We start from the raw sequence: 16,360 nt of genomic DNA, 5'->3' as shown, positions 1-16,360 counted from the left end.
ATAAAACTCGTTGGCAATGGATGAGTTTATTTAGCAAATATTGTTGCTGTCAATAATGATAGGAATTGTATGTTTACTCTATGAGAGATTGCATGTATGAGTATATAACTGTATGTGAGTATATGTGTGCCTGTGTGTCTATATGTTTGCATTCCTAATGTTATAGAGCCATCAAATTTGAAAATAAAGGATTGGATATTGCAATTAGTTTGGCATATTAAATTTCATAAAGACAAATATACAACCGAAATGAAATGAAATGTAATTAATTCTTACTGTTTCCGTGAGTGTATGTGTATGTGTGTTACCTTGCATTTTGCTCCGGGGCTCACACAAATTGGACTCTAAACATTGTTTAACTGAGGATTTTGTGGGAAACGAAAATTACACCGATTTCAAAATAATATTATGTTACATCCTTGTTTTCAACGGGGGAATGAGTAGTAAATTGTTCCCTATCCTCTATTAAATATCGTTAGCATTTGTAATTGAAACGAGTTGGAGATTAAATAAATGTCCCATAGTTCATAACGAATAGATGATAATGTTTTGAAGTTTAAACGAATTGTAGTACGGGTGCATTTGAAATCAATAAAATCCACTACTAACTCTGCTGCTAACTAAATATTAATTTCTGGCTATGTAAAATATATAATCTTAATTTGGGAGAAATGTGAGACAATGTAACGTCCAGCCGTCTGTGTATCTGTCTTTTGAAATCACGTTACAGCCTTCAGTAATAAAACTATGGTGCTGAAATTTTATACAAAGTCTTTTTTGTCTGCCGGTAGGCCAAGTCTGAAGTTTATGTTTAAATATTCCCACAAAAAAATGAGCAAAAGTTGCTTCTACTTTTATCTGATTTTCATGAAATAAAAAACAAAACAAGTAAGGAACGTCTAAAGTCGGGCGGGGCCGACTATGTTATACCCTGCTACACTTTGTAAATCGAAATTTTCGATACTATATCAAATCCGTCAAATGTGTTGGGTGCTATATACAAAGGTTTTTGTCCCAAATACATACATTTAAATCTGACTCCATCTGAACAAAATTTATAATCTATAGACTTAATATTAAAGTCGGCTAATGCCCTGGGATGGTACACTATGTTAGTAAAAAACAAGTATATACAGCAGTAAGTTCGGCCGGGCCGAATCTTAAATACCCACCACCATGAACCAAATATTAGGGTTTCCTTTGAAGTGCCAGGAGGGATTGAGGACACTTCCCGAAGATAAATTTAAGGATTTCACCTATGAGGACTATATCAGATTCTGGATTTATAAGAACCATTTTTGTTCGAGTTTTAGAGGAATCGTTAACATCTCTTGTAAGTGTGCAAGAAAATTATAAAATAACGTCTTGATTTGAAATCTTAAATCTGTAGAAGTAAAATCTGGAAATTTTACATTGAGTTTCAAGCAATTTTCATGACCTTCTACACCCTCAAGAAGTGAAGTCGGTCTATATGGAGGCATTACCAAATGGACCGATAAAAACTTAATCCGATACACGTTTTTGTGAGCCTAAAATACCAGAATACTTACAATTTCAGGCAAATCAGATAAAAACTACGGTTTCTAGAAACCCAAGGAGTCAAATCGGGAGATCGTTCTTATGGGGGCTATACTAAAATATGGACCGATACTCACCGTTTTCGGCACACCTCTTTATGACCCGAAAATACCTCTAGATTTCCAATTTCAGGCAAATAGGATAAAAACTTCGGATTCTAGAAGCTCAAGAAATAAAATCGGGAAATCGGTCTATATGGGGGCTATACCAAAATATGGAACGATACTCACCATTTGCGGCACACCTCTTTATGGTCCTAAAATACCTCTAGATTTCCAATTTCAAACAATTTGGATAAAAGCTACGGTTTCTATAAGCTCAAGACCCCAAATCGGGACGTCTTTTTATATGGAGACCATACCAAAACATGGACCGATACTAACAATTTTTGGCACACATATTTGTGGTCCTACAATACCTCTAGATTTCCAATTTCAGGTAAATTGAATAAAAACTGCGGTTTCTATAAGCCCAAGAAGTAAAATCGGGAGATTATAAAATAACGTCTTGATTTGAAATCTTAAATCTGTAGAAGTAAAATCTGGAAATTTTACATTGAGTTTCAAGCAATTTTCATGACCTTCTACACCCTCAAGAAGTGAAGTCGGTCTATATGGAGGCATTACCAAATGGACCGATAAAAACTTAATCCGATACATGTTTTTGTGAGCCTAAAATACCAGAATACTTACAATTTCAGGCAAATCAGATAAAAACTACGGTTTCTAGAAACCCAAGGAGTCAAATCGGGAGATCGTTCTTATGGGGGCTATACTAAAATATGGACCGATACTCACCGTTTTCGGCACACCTCTTTATGACCCGAAAATACCTCTAGATTTCCAATTTCAGGCAAATAGGATAAAAACTTCGGATTCTAGAAGCTCAAGAAATAAAATCGGGAAATCGGTCTATATGGGGGCTATACCAAAATATGGAACGATACTCACCATTTGCGGCACACCTCTTTATGGTCCTAAAATACCTCTAGATTTCCAATTTCAAACAATTTGGATAAAAGCTACGGTTTCTATAAGCTCAAGACCCCAAATCGGGACGTCTTTTTATATGGAGACCATACCAAAACATGGACCGATACTAACAATTTTTGGCACTCATATTTGTGGTCCTACAATACCTCTAGATTTCCAATTTCAGGTAAATTGAATAAAAACTGCGGTTTCTATAAGCCCAAGAAGTAAAATCGGGAGATGGGTCTATATGGGGGCTATACCAAAATATGGACCGATACTCACAATTTTTGGCACACGTATTTGTGGTCCTACTGTACCTCTAGATTTCCAATTTCAGGTAAATTGAATAAAAACTTCGGTTTCTATAAGCCCAAGAAGTAAAATCGGGAGATGGGTCTATATGGGGGCTATACCAAAATATGGACCGATACTCACAATTTTTGGCACACGTATTTGTGGTCCTACAGTACCTCTAGATTTCCAATTTCAGGTAAATTGAATAAAAACTGCGGTTTCTATAAGCCCAAGAAGTAAAATCGGGAGATCGGTCTATATGGGGGCTATATCAAAACATGGACCGATAATCACCATTTTTGGCACACCTCTTTATGGTCATAAAATACCTCTAGATTTCAAATTTCAGGCAAATTGGATAAAAACTACGATTTCTGTAAGCACAAGACCCCAAATCGGGAGGTCGGTTTATATGGGGACTATATCAAAACCTGGACCGATATAGCCTATCTTCGAACTTGACCTGCCTGCAGACAAAAGACGAGTTTGTGCAATATTTCAGTACGATTGCTTCATTATTGAAGACTGTAGCGTGATTACAACAGACAGACAGACAGACAGACAGACAGACAGACGGACAGACGGACATCGTTATATCGTCTTAGAATTTCTCCCTGATCAAGAATATATATACTTTATATAGTCGGAAATCTATATTTCGATGTGTTACAAACGGAATGACAAACTTATTATACCCCCGTCACCATTCTATGGTGGTGGGTATAACAAGTAAGGAAAGTCTAATGTCGGGCGGGGCCGACTATATTATACCCTGCACGACTTTATAGATCTAAATTTCGATACCATATCACATCCGTCAAATGTGTTGGGGCTATATATAAAGGTTTGTCCCAAATACATACATTTAAATATCACTCGATCTGGACAGAATTTGATAGACTTCTACAAAATCTATAGACTCAATATTTAAGTCGGCTAATGCACTAGGGTGGAACACAATGTTAGTAAAAAACAAGTAAGAAAAGTCTAAAGTCGAGCGAGGCCGACTATATTATACCCTGCAACACTTTGTAGATCTAAATTTTCGATACCATATCACATCCGTCAAATGTGTTGGGTGCTATATATAAAGGTTTGTCCCAAATACATACATTTAAATATCACTCGATTTGGACAGAATTTGATAGACTTTTACAAAATCTATAGACCCAAAATTTAAGTTGGCTAATGCACTAGGCTGGAACACAATTTTAGAAAAAACAAGTAAGGAAAGTCTAAAGTCGGGCGGGGCCGACTATATTATACCCTGCACCACTTTGTAGATCTAAATTTTCGATACCATATAACATCCGTCAAATGTGTTGGGGGCTATATATAAAGGTTTATCCCAAATACATACATTTAAATATCACTCGATTTGGACAGAATTTGATAGACTTTTACAAAATCTATAGACTCAAAATTTAAGTTGGCTAATGCACTAGGGTGGTTGGCTAATGCACTAGGGTGGTGTTTTGACCATTTTTGTCGATATCAGAAAAACATATATATGGGAGCTATATCTAACTCTGAACCGATTTCAATCAAATATGGCACACATAACTATATTACTAATTGTACTCCTAGTGCAAAATTTCAACCAAATTGGGCCAAAACTCCGGCTTCTGGGGCCATATAAGTCCATATCGGGCGAAAAATATATAAGGAAGCTATATCTAAATCTGAATCGAATTTGGCACACATGACTATACTACCAATTGTACTCCTTGTGCAAAATTTCAAGCTAATTGCGCCGAAACTCTGGCTTTTAGGACCATATTTGCCCATTCCGGCTAAAGATATATATGGGAGCTATATCGAAATCTGCAAAATTTCAACCAAATTCGGTCAAAAATCTGACTTCTGGGGCCATATAAGTCCATATCGGGCGAAAGATATATATGAGGGCTATATCTAAATCTGAACCGATTTCAATCAAATTTTGCACACTTGACTATACGACTAAGTGTTATGTTTGTACAAAATTTCAAGCAAATCGGTATAAAACTCTGGCTGCTGGGTCCATATTAGAGCATATCGGGCGAAAGATATATATGGGAGCTATATCTAAATCTGCACCGATTTCTTCCAAAATTAATAGGGTTCTATTCTGAGCCAAAACACATACTTCTGCCAAATTTGAAGACTATTGGACTAAAACTGCGACCTGGACTTTGATCACAAAAATGTGTTCACGGACAGACGGACATGGGTATATCGACTCAGGAGCCCACCCTAAGCATTTTTGCCAAAGACACCATGTGTCTATCTGGTCAGCTTCTGGGTGTTGCAAACATATGCACTAACTTATAATACCCTGTTCCACAGTGTGGCGCAGGGTATAATTAACTACCCTATTTGAACTGCAAACCTCACCGCACAATCAATCCCAGCAAAAAAATTTGGAAGTTCTTCCAAAGGCACATTTTTAAAAGCACTTCCAGAAGACGTACTCCCAATGATGTTCTTTATTTTAACTACCCAGGAAGTTCTTTTAATTCACTTTTTTATATATGGGTTTTTTCATACTTTTTATTTGAAATTTTAACTTTGTTTCAAATAGGTTAAAAACAGAGTAAGAATTCAAAAATCGGTACCAATCATTTAAATTTTGCCACGGCTGAGGAATGGAGGACATCCGTCCTATGACAAACCCATGTTAAATTCATCGCTTCTGCGTCAATTTTGCACCACTTCCGGATCCAAGCAGAACATTTTCATTACTTTTTTGGCGACGCTTTTTTTGATGGGATGTCAATTACCAAATAAATCGCGGTTAAAGAGGAGCCCTTCCTTCTCGCCCAATTATCAAATAAATAATTTTTGAAGTTTTGTCTACATAATACGTTGATAATAATAATATGTATTATAATTCCGTAACTTACCTGAGAATTTAAGTTCAATTTTCAACTTGTATCTAGAGCGTCACCATTCGGGAATAATTTCTGTCGCAAATAACTGAGATACTTTCTATGACAATTTTTGCGTAATAACCTGCAATTGCAAATAAAGTTTAGTTAGCAAAATATTTTCCAATAAAAATTTGCTATTTCCTAAATATATAATTCGAACACCTGCTTGGATTGCAATTAAATAACCGTAAAAAATACACAAATTTTTGCAATAGTTATCAATAATCATTGGTCATAAACAACTTTTTATGCTACAATGGTTCAGTGGAAATTGTTGTCATAAAATAATCAACATTTTCAAGATCACGCAAATCATGACGACTTAATGTCCACTGCCACGTCGTTCAATTAGTCTCAATTAGTGCTCTATAAAACTACCAAATCGTAACACTACACCAAACTCCAACCAAGAAATCCTTTTGAGGCCTATATGGATGCCTATGCAGTTTCGAATTGAATTCCAAATGGCATGAATATTTTCACACCAAAACCTAAAGAAACAGGTTTCCTTGTTTGTTGGCTAGGCCAACTCTTTGGACGAAAGCTTTGTCGGATTTTATGTCTTAGTGCATCGAATATAGCTCTTAACATATACATGTTGGCTTGCTTTATTGCTCATGGAAGAGCTTAGATCTCTTGTGGTCATTTTTACAACATCTTTGGGGTTGCTTTTACGATTTTTAACGCTTTTCTCAAGATGTCTCATAAACTATACCATTTTATCATATTTCCATATTCAAACGTTGTACTAACCAATTGCGTACATACAGGCCTCAATGGTTAAGTGTCTTCTAACACTTTGGCCAGGGCAATTCGTAAAAAGATTAGAAATAATGGTGTCGGAATTGCAATAATAATTTCTGCATTAACTCAACTCATGGTGAACACATTTGTTAATGGGATATTTGCAACAGACACAAATGAATTTGGATTAAATTTATATTGATTTGCGATTGCACTCTCCGTTGGAGTTGAACAACGTAACTGGTTTTGTCTATTTCTTGTAATAGTTGTACAACTAGGCATAGAAATTTGTTAGATATTAGAGAAGGCATTTAGAGGAGAATTTCAGAATGAAATGGATGACAGAACTCCCGTTGAGCCAATATTATATGAGCTTAGTGTCAACTACTGAACCATTTTAACCAACAAATTCCCATATAGTGATAAAAATGTCACCGAGGAAGTGAGGATCACAGACATTGACATTTAATGACTGATATTGGGAATATTTATATGAGGATGTTAAGACAAAAACATAAAAACTAAATTTTTATAATTTTGAGAGGATGAAAAGAAATATGGTGACATTTTCTAGATTACATTTACTAGATTCTTAATAGAGAGATTAGTATTCAAATGATTTTCTTGTATGTAGCTTATGAAATGCATGTAAAGTGAAGTATTAACAAAATTAACTACGAGCTTTTCGGGTTAAGAAAACAAAAATAAATATTAATCATCAACAAGTATATACGGCCAGGCCGAAGCTTATGTACCCTCCATCATGGATTGCGTAGAAACTTCTTCTAAACACTGCCATCCACAATCGAATTACTTAATTTGCAGTAACGCTTGCCGATGGCAAGGTATCTTAAAACCTCCTAACACCATCTTCTAAATTGTATGTATGTCCATACGTGGGATATATTAAATCAAAAAAAAAAAAAAAGACGATCCAATGCGTATATAATTCAGTTTGACAAAGTAGACATAAAATTTTGACAACATTTTCTACAGAAATAAAATTTTAACAAAATTTTCTATAGAAACAAAATTTTCACAAAATTTTCTATAGAAATAAAAATTTTCACAAAATTTTCTATAGAAAGAAAATTTTGACAAAAATTTCTACAGAAATAAAATTTTGACAAAATTTTCTATAGAAATAAAATTTTGACAAAATTTTCTCTAGAAATAAAATTTTGGTAGATTATTTTTGGCTCTAGTGGCAACCATGATTATGAACCGATATGGACCAATTTTGGTATGGTTGTTAGCGACAATATACTAACACCACGTTCCTAATTTGAACCGGATCGGATGAATTTTGCTCCTCCAAGAGGCTCCGGAGGTCAAATCTGGAGAACGTTTTATATGGGGGCTATATATAATTATGGACCGATATGGACCAATTGTGGCACGGTTGTTAAAGACCATATACTAACACTATGTTCCAAATTACAACCAGATTGGATGAAATTTGCTTCTCTTGGAGACTTCGCAAGCCAAATCTGGGGATCGGTTTATATGGGGGCTATATATAATTATGAACCGATGTGGACCAATTTTTGCACGGTTGTTAGAGACCATATACCAACATCATGTACCAAATTTCAGGCGGATCGGATGAAATTTGTTTCTCTTTGACGCTCCGCAACCCAAATCTGGGGATCGGTTTATATGGGGGCTATATATAATTAAGGACCGATATGGACCAATTTTTGCATGGTTGTTAGAGACCAAATACCAACATCATGTACCAAATTTCAGCCGGATTGGATGAAATTTTCTTCTCTTTGAGGCTCCGCAAGCCAAATCTTGGGATCGGTTTATATGGGGGCTATATAAAATTATAAACCGATGTGAACCAATTTTTGCATGGTTGTTAGAGACCATATACCAACACCATGTACCAAATTTCAGGCGGATCGGATGAAATTTGCTTCTCTTTTAGGCTCCGCAAGCCAAATCTGGGGATCGGTTTATATGGGGGCTTTATATATAATTATGGACCGATGTGGACCAATTTTTGCATGGTTGTTAGGGACCATATACAAACACCATATACCAAATTTCAGCCGGATCGGATGAAATATGCTTCTGTTAGAGGCTCCACAAGCCAAATCTGAGGGTCCCGTTATATGGGGGCTATACGTAAAAGTGGACCGATATGGCCCATTCTCAATACCATCCGACCTACATCGATAACAACTACTTGTGCCAAGTTTCAAGTCGATAGCTTGTTTCGTTCGGAAGTTAGCGTGATTTCAACAGACGGACGGACGAACGGACGGACATGCTTAGATCGACTCAGAATTTCACCACGACCCAGAATATATATACTTTATGGGGTCTTAGAGCAATATTTCGATGTGTTACAAACGGAATGACAAAGTTAATATACCCCCATCCTATGATGGAGGGTATAAAAATGTCGTAGCTTTATTGGTTTTCAAAATATTCCCTATTAAGATCTATACATTTTTGGATGCGTTTGAACAAACTGTCGCAGCACTTTTCCACTCTGATTAAGGTATCTACAAAACATGCATTCTGAACGCATCAACCGCTTCATCAGGTGTCGGAAAACGTTAACATCTCATTTTATTTTTTACGTACGGGAATAAAAAGAAGTTATTCAGTGCCGTTCAATTTTTTTGGAGTGCCCAAAAATGGTGTTGTTTGAACCAGGGCTGTGGAGTCGGAGCCGAAGTCTTGGAATCGGAGTCTGAAGATTTTGCTGGAGTCGGAGCCGGAGTCGTATAAATGTTGCTCGACTCCAACTCCGGCGAAACAAAATTTGAAAAACGCTTCATATCTTCGTAACAAAAGAAATATTTCAACAAATTAGATTCGATTGGGGTTTTTAATCGAACAACGAAAAACGAAGTACTGGATTTCAGGCCATTCAAAGTGTATTTATATGGGTGAAATTTCACGGTGATATATAGAGTATGCTTTACTAGAATATGGGCTGAATTGATCAATTGTATAGTCCATTTTTAACATATTAAACTATCAATTTTTAAGCCTATAAATACTCTTGATAAAGGTACGATTTTAAGGCAGTAGAGCCTAACGTTCTGAATTTTTGGCAGGCATGTTGAGTTCGAAGATGGGTCATACCCATCTCTGATTTGTTTTAAGAAAATTTTCCCAGTCATTATTGTTGTTTTTGATTTCAGCTTAAAACCATGCATTGACTAAACTACAAGTGTAGCTTAACCAATAGAGGAAAAGTATGCTTGTCAAATTTATTTGGGCAAAACCCTATAGACTGCAAGATGGTTGGATGTACAGCTGTTTCGGAATTACCACATTCCTCATCAGCATCCTCTACTTGCAGCAAAACTATCAAGCAATTATCATAATAAATTCGGGTAATTCACTCAACCCAAAGTGAACTACACTTGAACCTTCCGAAAAAAAGGTTTGATAGTCGGCTACTGCCTAAACAAATTTGCAAGCATATCTCTTTTCATTTGCCAAACTCAAATCATCGATTTGAATGTAGTTGGCTGGGTTTGCTTTTGATTTCAGCTTAAGACCATGCATTGCCTAAAATTTTCATAAGATTTGTTAGAAATTTTGAGTTATTTGAGATCCATAAATAAATGCGGAAATTTCCCGTCGGCCCGGATTTTGTATATGGAGACAATTATTTGACAAATCTCCATATACACCCAATGTTCTTGGAGGCTGTAATTTTAAATTAAACCTCTGCCAATGTGCCATCTGAGGCGGACTTTTGGGAGAAAGTTTGTTTCATCAATGTCACTCAAAATTCTTTACATTAAATTAATGGCCTCTAATGTGCATAACTGATAGACCATTTATAAATCGATGTTTCACAATTTTACTTCTATAAAAAAAATACTCGTAACTGTACAGCTTTGCTGTCATCTGTTGTATGGTAGTGGTTATTTAAAATTCCGCCCGTCGTAATTTATGACAGTTTATGTTTGTTTTATATATGCGACACATTACATTTTTTAACATCTAAACTTTCTATCTGATTAGCCCAAAATTTTAATTTTTGTGTATTTTATACCCTTGGGTTCTTGGGCTTATAAAAACTGTACTTTTCATCCAATTTGCCTGAGATTGGAAATCTAGAGGTAATTTGGGACTGTCAAAAAGTGTACCGAAAATGGTGCCTATCGGTCCATGTTTTGGTATAGCCCCCATATGGACCGATTTCCCGATTTTACTTCTTGGGCGTCTAGAAAGTGTATTTTCTATCCGATTTGCCTGAAATTGGAAATCTAGAGGTATTTTAGAACCATAAGGAGGGGTGCCGAAAATGGGGTGTAAAGGGTGATACGGTCAAAATTTGGTCAATATAAACTTGACGTATTTCTTTCAATTTTGCATTCAAAAAACCTGAACACCCCTCATTTTGAAGGTGTGTGTGTGTGTGTAGAATGTTGCTCCTATTTTGATTTTGGAATTCACTCTTCAGTTGTCAAAATGCCGTCCAAGCAAGAAGAGCAGCGTATCAAAATTTTGCTAGCGCATCGCGAAAATCTGAGCTACTCGCACGCAAAGCTGACAAAATCGCTAAAAGTTGCCAAATCAACCGTTACAAATGTAATTAAAGTGTTTGGGGAACGTTTGTCGACAGCCAGGAAGTCTGGATCGGGGGGAAATCGAAAACCGGAAGCCGCTGAGACGACAAAGAGAGTTGCCGGTAGTTTCAAGCGAAACCCTAACCTCTCTCTCTCCGAGATGCCGCAAATAAGCTGGGTGTATCGTCTACAACTGTTCATCGAGCCAAAAAAAACGAGCCGGACTATCGACTTACAAGAAGGTAGTGGCTCCAAATCGCGATGATAAACAAAATAGGACGGCCAAAGCGCGATCCCGGAGGCTATACACGACGATGCTGACGAAGTTTGACTGCGTGGTAATGGACGACGAAACCTACGTCAAAGCCGTCTACAAGCAACTTCCGGGACAGGAGTTTTATACGGCAAAAGGAAGGGGAAAGGTAGCAGATATTTTCAAGCACATAAAACTGTCAAAGTTCGCAAAGAAATATCTGGTTTGGCAAGCCATCTGTACCTGTGGCTTGAAAAGCAGCATTTTCATAGCTTCCGGGACTGTCAACCAAGAAATTTACGTGAAAGATTGTTTGAATAAACGTCTGCTACCTTTCCTGAAGAAACACGGTTGTTCCGTGCTGTTTTGGCCGGATTTGCCGTTACGGTAAAAAGGCCATGGAGTGGTACGCCGCCAACAACGTGCAGGTGGTTCCCAAGGACAAGAACACTCCCAACACGCCAGAGCTCAGGCCAATTGAGAAATACTGGGCTATTGTCAAGCGGAACCTAAAGAAGACAAAAAAAACTGCTAAGGACAAGCAGCAGTTCAAGGCAAACTGGCTTTCTGCGGCGAAGAAGGTGGACAAAGTGGCTGTACAAAATCTGATGGCAGGTGCCAAGCGTGAGGCCCGGCAATTCGGATTTGGAAAAGCGAAAGCCTAACTGAATATTTTTCCTGAATTTTATACTAATTGAACTTGAAAAAGAAATTTAATTTGATTTTTTATATAAACGATTTCACCGATTTACACGCGTTTTCCCTTGACCAAATTTTGACCGTAGCACCCTTTATCGGTCCTTGTTTTGATATATACCCCATTTAGACCGATCTCCCGATTTTACTTCGTGGGCTTCTAAAATCCGTAGTTTTAATCCTATTTACCTGAAATTTTAAATCTGGAGGTACTCAAGCCCCTAAAGATGTGTACCGAAAATGGTGAGTACCGGTCCATGTTTTGATATAGCCACCATATAGACCGATCTCCAGATTTTATTTCTTGGTCTTCTAGAATCCGTACTTTTTACCCAATTTGCCTCAAATCGGAAATCTAGAGGTATTCTAGGACCTTAAAGAGGTGTTCCGAAAATGGTGAGTATTGGTCCATGTTTTGATATAGCCCCCATATAGACCGATCTCCCGATTTTATTTCTTGGGCTTCTAGAATCCCTAGTTTTTATCCAATTTGCCTGAAATTTGAAATCTAGAGGTATTCTACAACCATAAAGACGTGTGTCGAAAATGGTGAGTACCGGTCCACGTTTTGATATAGCCCCCATATAGACCGATCTCCCGATTTTACTTCTTGGGCTTCTAGAATCCGTAGTTTTTACCCAATTTGCCTGAAATTGGAAATCTGGAGGTATTTTAGGAAAATAAAGAGATGTGCGAAAATGGTGATCATCGGCCTATGTTTTGATATAGCCCCTATATAGACCGATCTCCCGATTTTACTTCTTGGGCTTCCAGAATCCGTAGTTTTTACCCAATTTGCCTAAAATTGGAAATCAAGAGGTATTCTAGAAAAATAAAGAGATGTGCCGAAAATGGTGATTATCGGACCATGTTTCGATAGTGCCGAATATATTGTGTATCGGTACAATTTTTGATATAGCCCCCTTATAAACCGGCCCTCCGATTTGGCGTCTAGATTCTAGAACTACAATTAGATGTGCTGAATACTGTGTGTATCCTTTCATGTTTTGGTATAGCCCCCATTATATCAAACTCCCGATTTAACTCCTAGGATTTCTAGAAATTGTAGTTTTTATCCGATTTGCCACAAATTGAAAATATACTGGCATTTTAGACCCATAACAAAGTGTATATGTTTTAGTTTATCGGTCCGATTTCACTTATTGAGGGTATAGAAGGCGCACTGGTCATGAAAATTGCTTGAAACAGAATGCATAATTTCCAGATTTTACTTCTCGTAGTCATTTAAATAAATGGAATGAAAATTCACAGATTTTAGATTTCAAATTAAGGCGTTATTTCATCATTTTCTTGCACTTACAAGAGATGTTTCTTATAAAATTCAGACAAAAAATGTTATAATGTTATAAATTCAGAATCTGATATAGTCTTCATAGGTAAAAACTTTACATTTATCTGTGGGAAGCATACTGCTTGAACTGATCTGCTTGGGTAAATATCTGTCATCAAACTCCCTTGAAATTTGCAAAGGAAACTATTATATTTGATTCATGGTGGTGGGTATTCAAGATTCGGCCCGGCTGAACTTACTACTGTATATGCTTGTTCTTTTTTATATAGATTTAGTTTTTATAAAAGGCCTATATAGACAAATACCAGGATTTTACTTCTAAAACATCTGGAAGCCTTATTATTTTTAGAAATTTTGTGTTTTTATAAATTCATATTCTGGAGATTGTTGTTATATACCCATATTTTTATTGGCCTGAAATTAAAATGTAGAGTTATTTACATTCTTAAAATGCTGAGATTTGTCCTCGAGTCGCTGGAGTCGAAGCCGGAGTCGAGCAAAATTGACTCGACTCCACAGCCCTGGTTTGAACCAATGTGCGAGAGCTGTAACGCCTTCAGAACTCCTTCCCAATGTTCGAAACATTTTCTTATGAATAATCTTATTCGACTAAATTACTCTTTCAATGTGAACTATACCTCGCACTCCTGCGCTAATTTATGTTACCCTAGTATACATCCGATTTTTCTCAGATAGTTCTGATTTAACTTCCAGGCATCAAACTCAATATTGACATAGAATAAATCTGAATCAGCTACAGTTCATATATATGTATAATGTCCTCCTATAATAACCGAACATTTTTTAAAGTTTTATAGTTTTTCCAGAACTCTAGCTTCCTCAATTTGTTTCACTTTCCACGATGAGACATTAAATTATTGCAGATTTAAATTGTATGCTCCATGTCAAATGTCGTTTAAATCTTTATGCAGAATGATAATATCGACTCGAACACTCGTGCATAAATAATACATTCATGAGAGTAGACCTTTGTCGAACTGAAAGGATAACAGAGTGAAATATAGCATTTACCAGAGAGATATTCATATGTGAATGTGAATGCCATTCATATCGTCAGCAACCTGAATGGGATTCTATTCATTATCATATCCTCGTGTATGCTATCCTAGCGACCGACCGACAGACAACCAACAACACCCAACACCGAAAGACAGACAGCATGAAATCACTTTTACCTGTCGTAGGGAGAGTGAACGAAAGAAATTCAAGGACTTACTTTACTTTCGGCTAATGCTTTAAGTCTTCCTCACATCCGCTCATACCGCATCCGTATCCAAATGCCACCATGCACCATCTATGCGAGGATGAAAAACTTTGACTTTTATCGAGAGCTGCAGCTACTGCAGCATTCATTTAGTGTTGAGTAAAAGTAAGTGCACGGTAACAACAGGATACGGATCCATAGATTCCCATGAGTGTTTTCATATCCTGCTAGTTTTGTTGTTCTACGAGACGAGAGATGGAAAGCAAAAGCAACATTATTATTATCATCATCATATATGTATATCGTATGCGTCATCATACCACTACTCATGTTGGGTATTCATTATGGCGTTGTCGTCCTTGTCATCATCTTCATCATCATCGTCATCATGGTCCCCATCAACGATTGCAATATCGTTTGTATCGTTATCGTTGAACCCTTACCAATTTTTTGCAGCATCTTCATCAACATACCTATGAGCTTCATACCTCATTTAAATCTAAGCATAAGATGAAAAGTAATACTTAAGACGGATATGCTGCCTGGTTTATCATTCTATTGGATACGTAGTACAATCCTGGTGATCATATTTAACGAGCAAACTTATACATTTGAGACTATTATCACGAGGAGAATATAGTATTCTCACCCCAAACATGTTCGATTGGTAAATATTAGATCAATAAAAGACCGACATTCACATTGAACATCAGAGTAACATAAGTTTGCTGGTGGATTTATCCAATTTAGAATTACGACGAGCAAAATAATAACATTATGGCATTATTTTGAAAATGGAACATTGACAATATTCTTTTATCGAACACAATGTTAGCCTGAGCAGTTGTGCTGCCGAAGTTGCAACAGACTGTTTGGGTAATAAGACCCACAGGTTTCAATCTCAGTTCGACCGAACACCAAAAAGTTTTGCAGCGTTGTTTTTCCCATCTCAGTAAAGCTGGTGAAATTTCTGAGTGTATTCACTAATACAAAAAATTGCGTTTCACAATCGTGAACGGACGTTGTCAAAATGAAACGGAATCGTTCACAAAAAATCAAAACGGAATGTTCACGATTTCGTCCACGGGCGTTCACGATTTCATGAACGGCATTCGTTTTTCATTGGCCATGAAAAGTCTTAAAATAACCGTTAGCCGTTGTTATGGCAACTCCGCCGTTGGTGCACCGTTGTGCTAAGGCGACTGTTAACGCGTATCGTGCAGGCACCACAGGTTCGATTCACGGTAGCGGAAGTCTTTTTTTTAATTTTGGTTATAAATTCGTAACTATTACGTCTTCAGATCATGAACGCTGGTTGTTGTTTTGACAACGTATGATGTCATTATTACGTTGTCAGATTGACCCCATCTGTTCTCAGTTTGACAACACATGTGTGTTGATTCACTTTCATGAATGGATCGTTTCGAAATGACCACGCCGTTCATGATTTTTTCTATGGGTGTTAAAGCTTCTTTAAGTGGTTTCGCCGAAATGTGAAACGCCGTTCAGACTTGGCTAAACAAGGTGGTCACTTGCAATTGGGCTAAACATCCGATGGCATGGTATACTAAACCTTCTTAACATTGTCTTCTAAATTGTATTTTAGTCCATATGGAAACTATGTTATATCAAACAAGTATATACGGCCGTAAGTTCGGCCAGGCCGAATCTTAAATACCCACCATTATGAATCCAATATTAGGGTTTCCTTTGAAATTTCAGGGGGTTTGAGGATAAATCCAGCAGAACAATTCAACCAGTACACTTCCCGAAGATAAATTTAAAGATTTTACCTATGAAGACTATATCAGATTCTGGATTTGTA

Source organism: Haematobia irritans, chromosome 2 (assembly GCF_050003625.1).
Source record: "Haematobia irritans isolate KBUSLIRL chromosome 2, ASM5000362v1, whole genome shotgun sequence".
NCBI classification, from domain to species: domain Eukaryota; kingdom Metazoa; phylum Arthropoda; class Insecta; order Diptera; family Muscidae; genus Haematobia; species Haematobia irritans.
Note: the sequence above shows the minus strand (reverse complement) of the source record.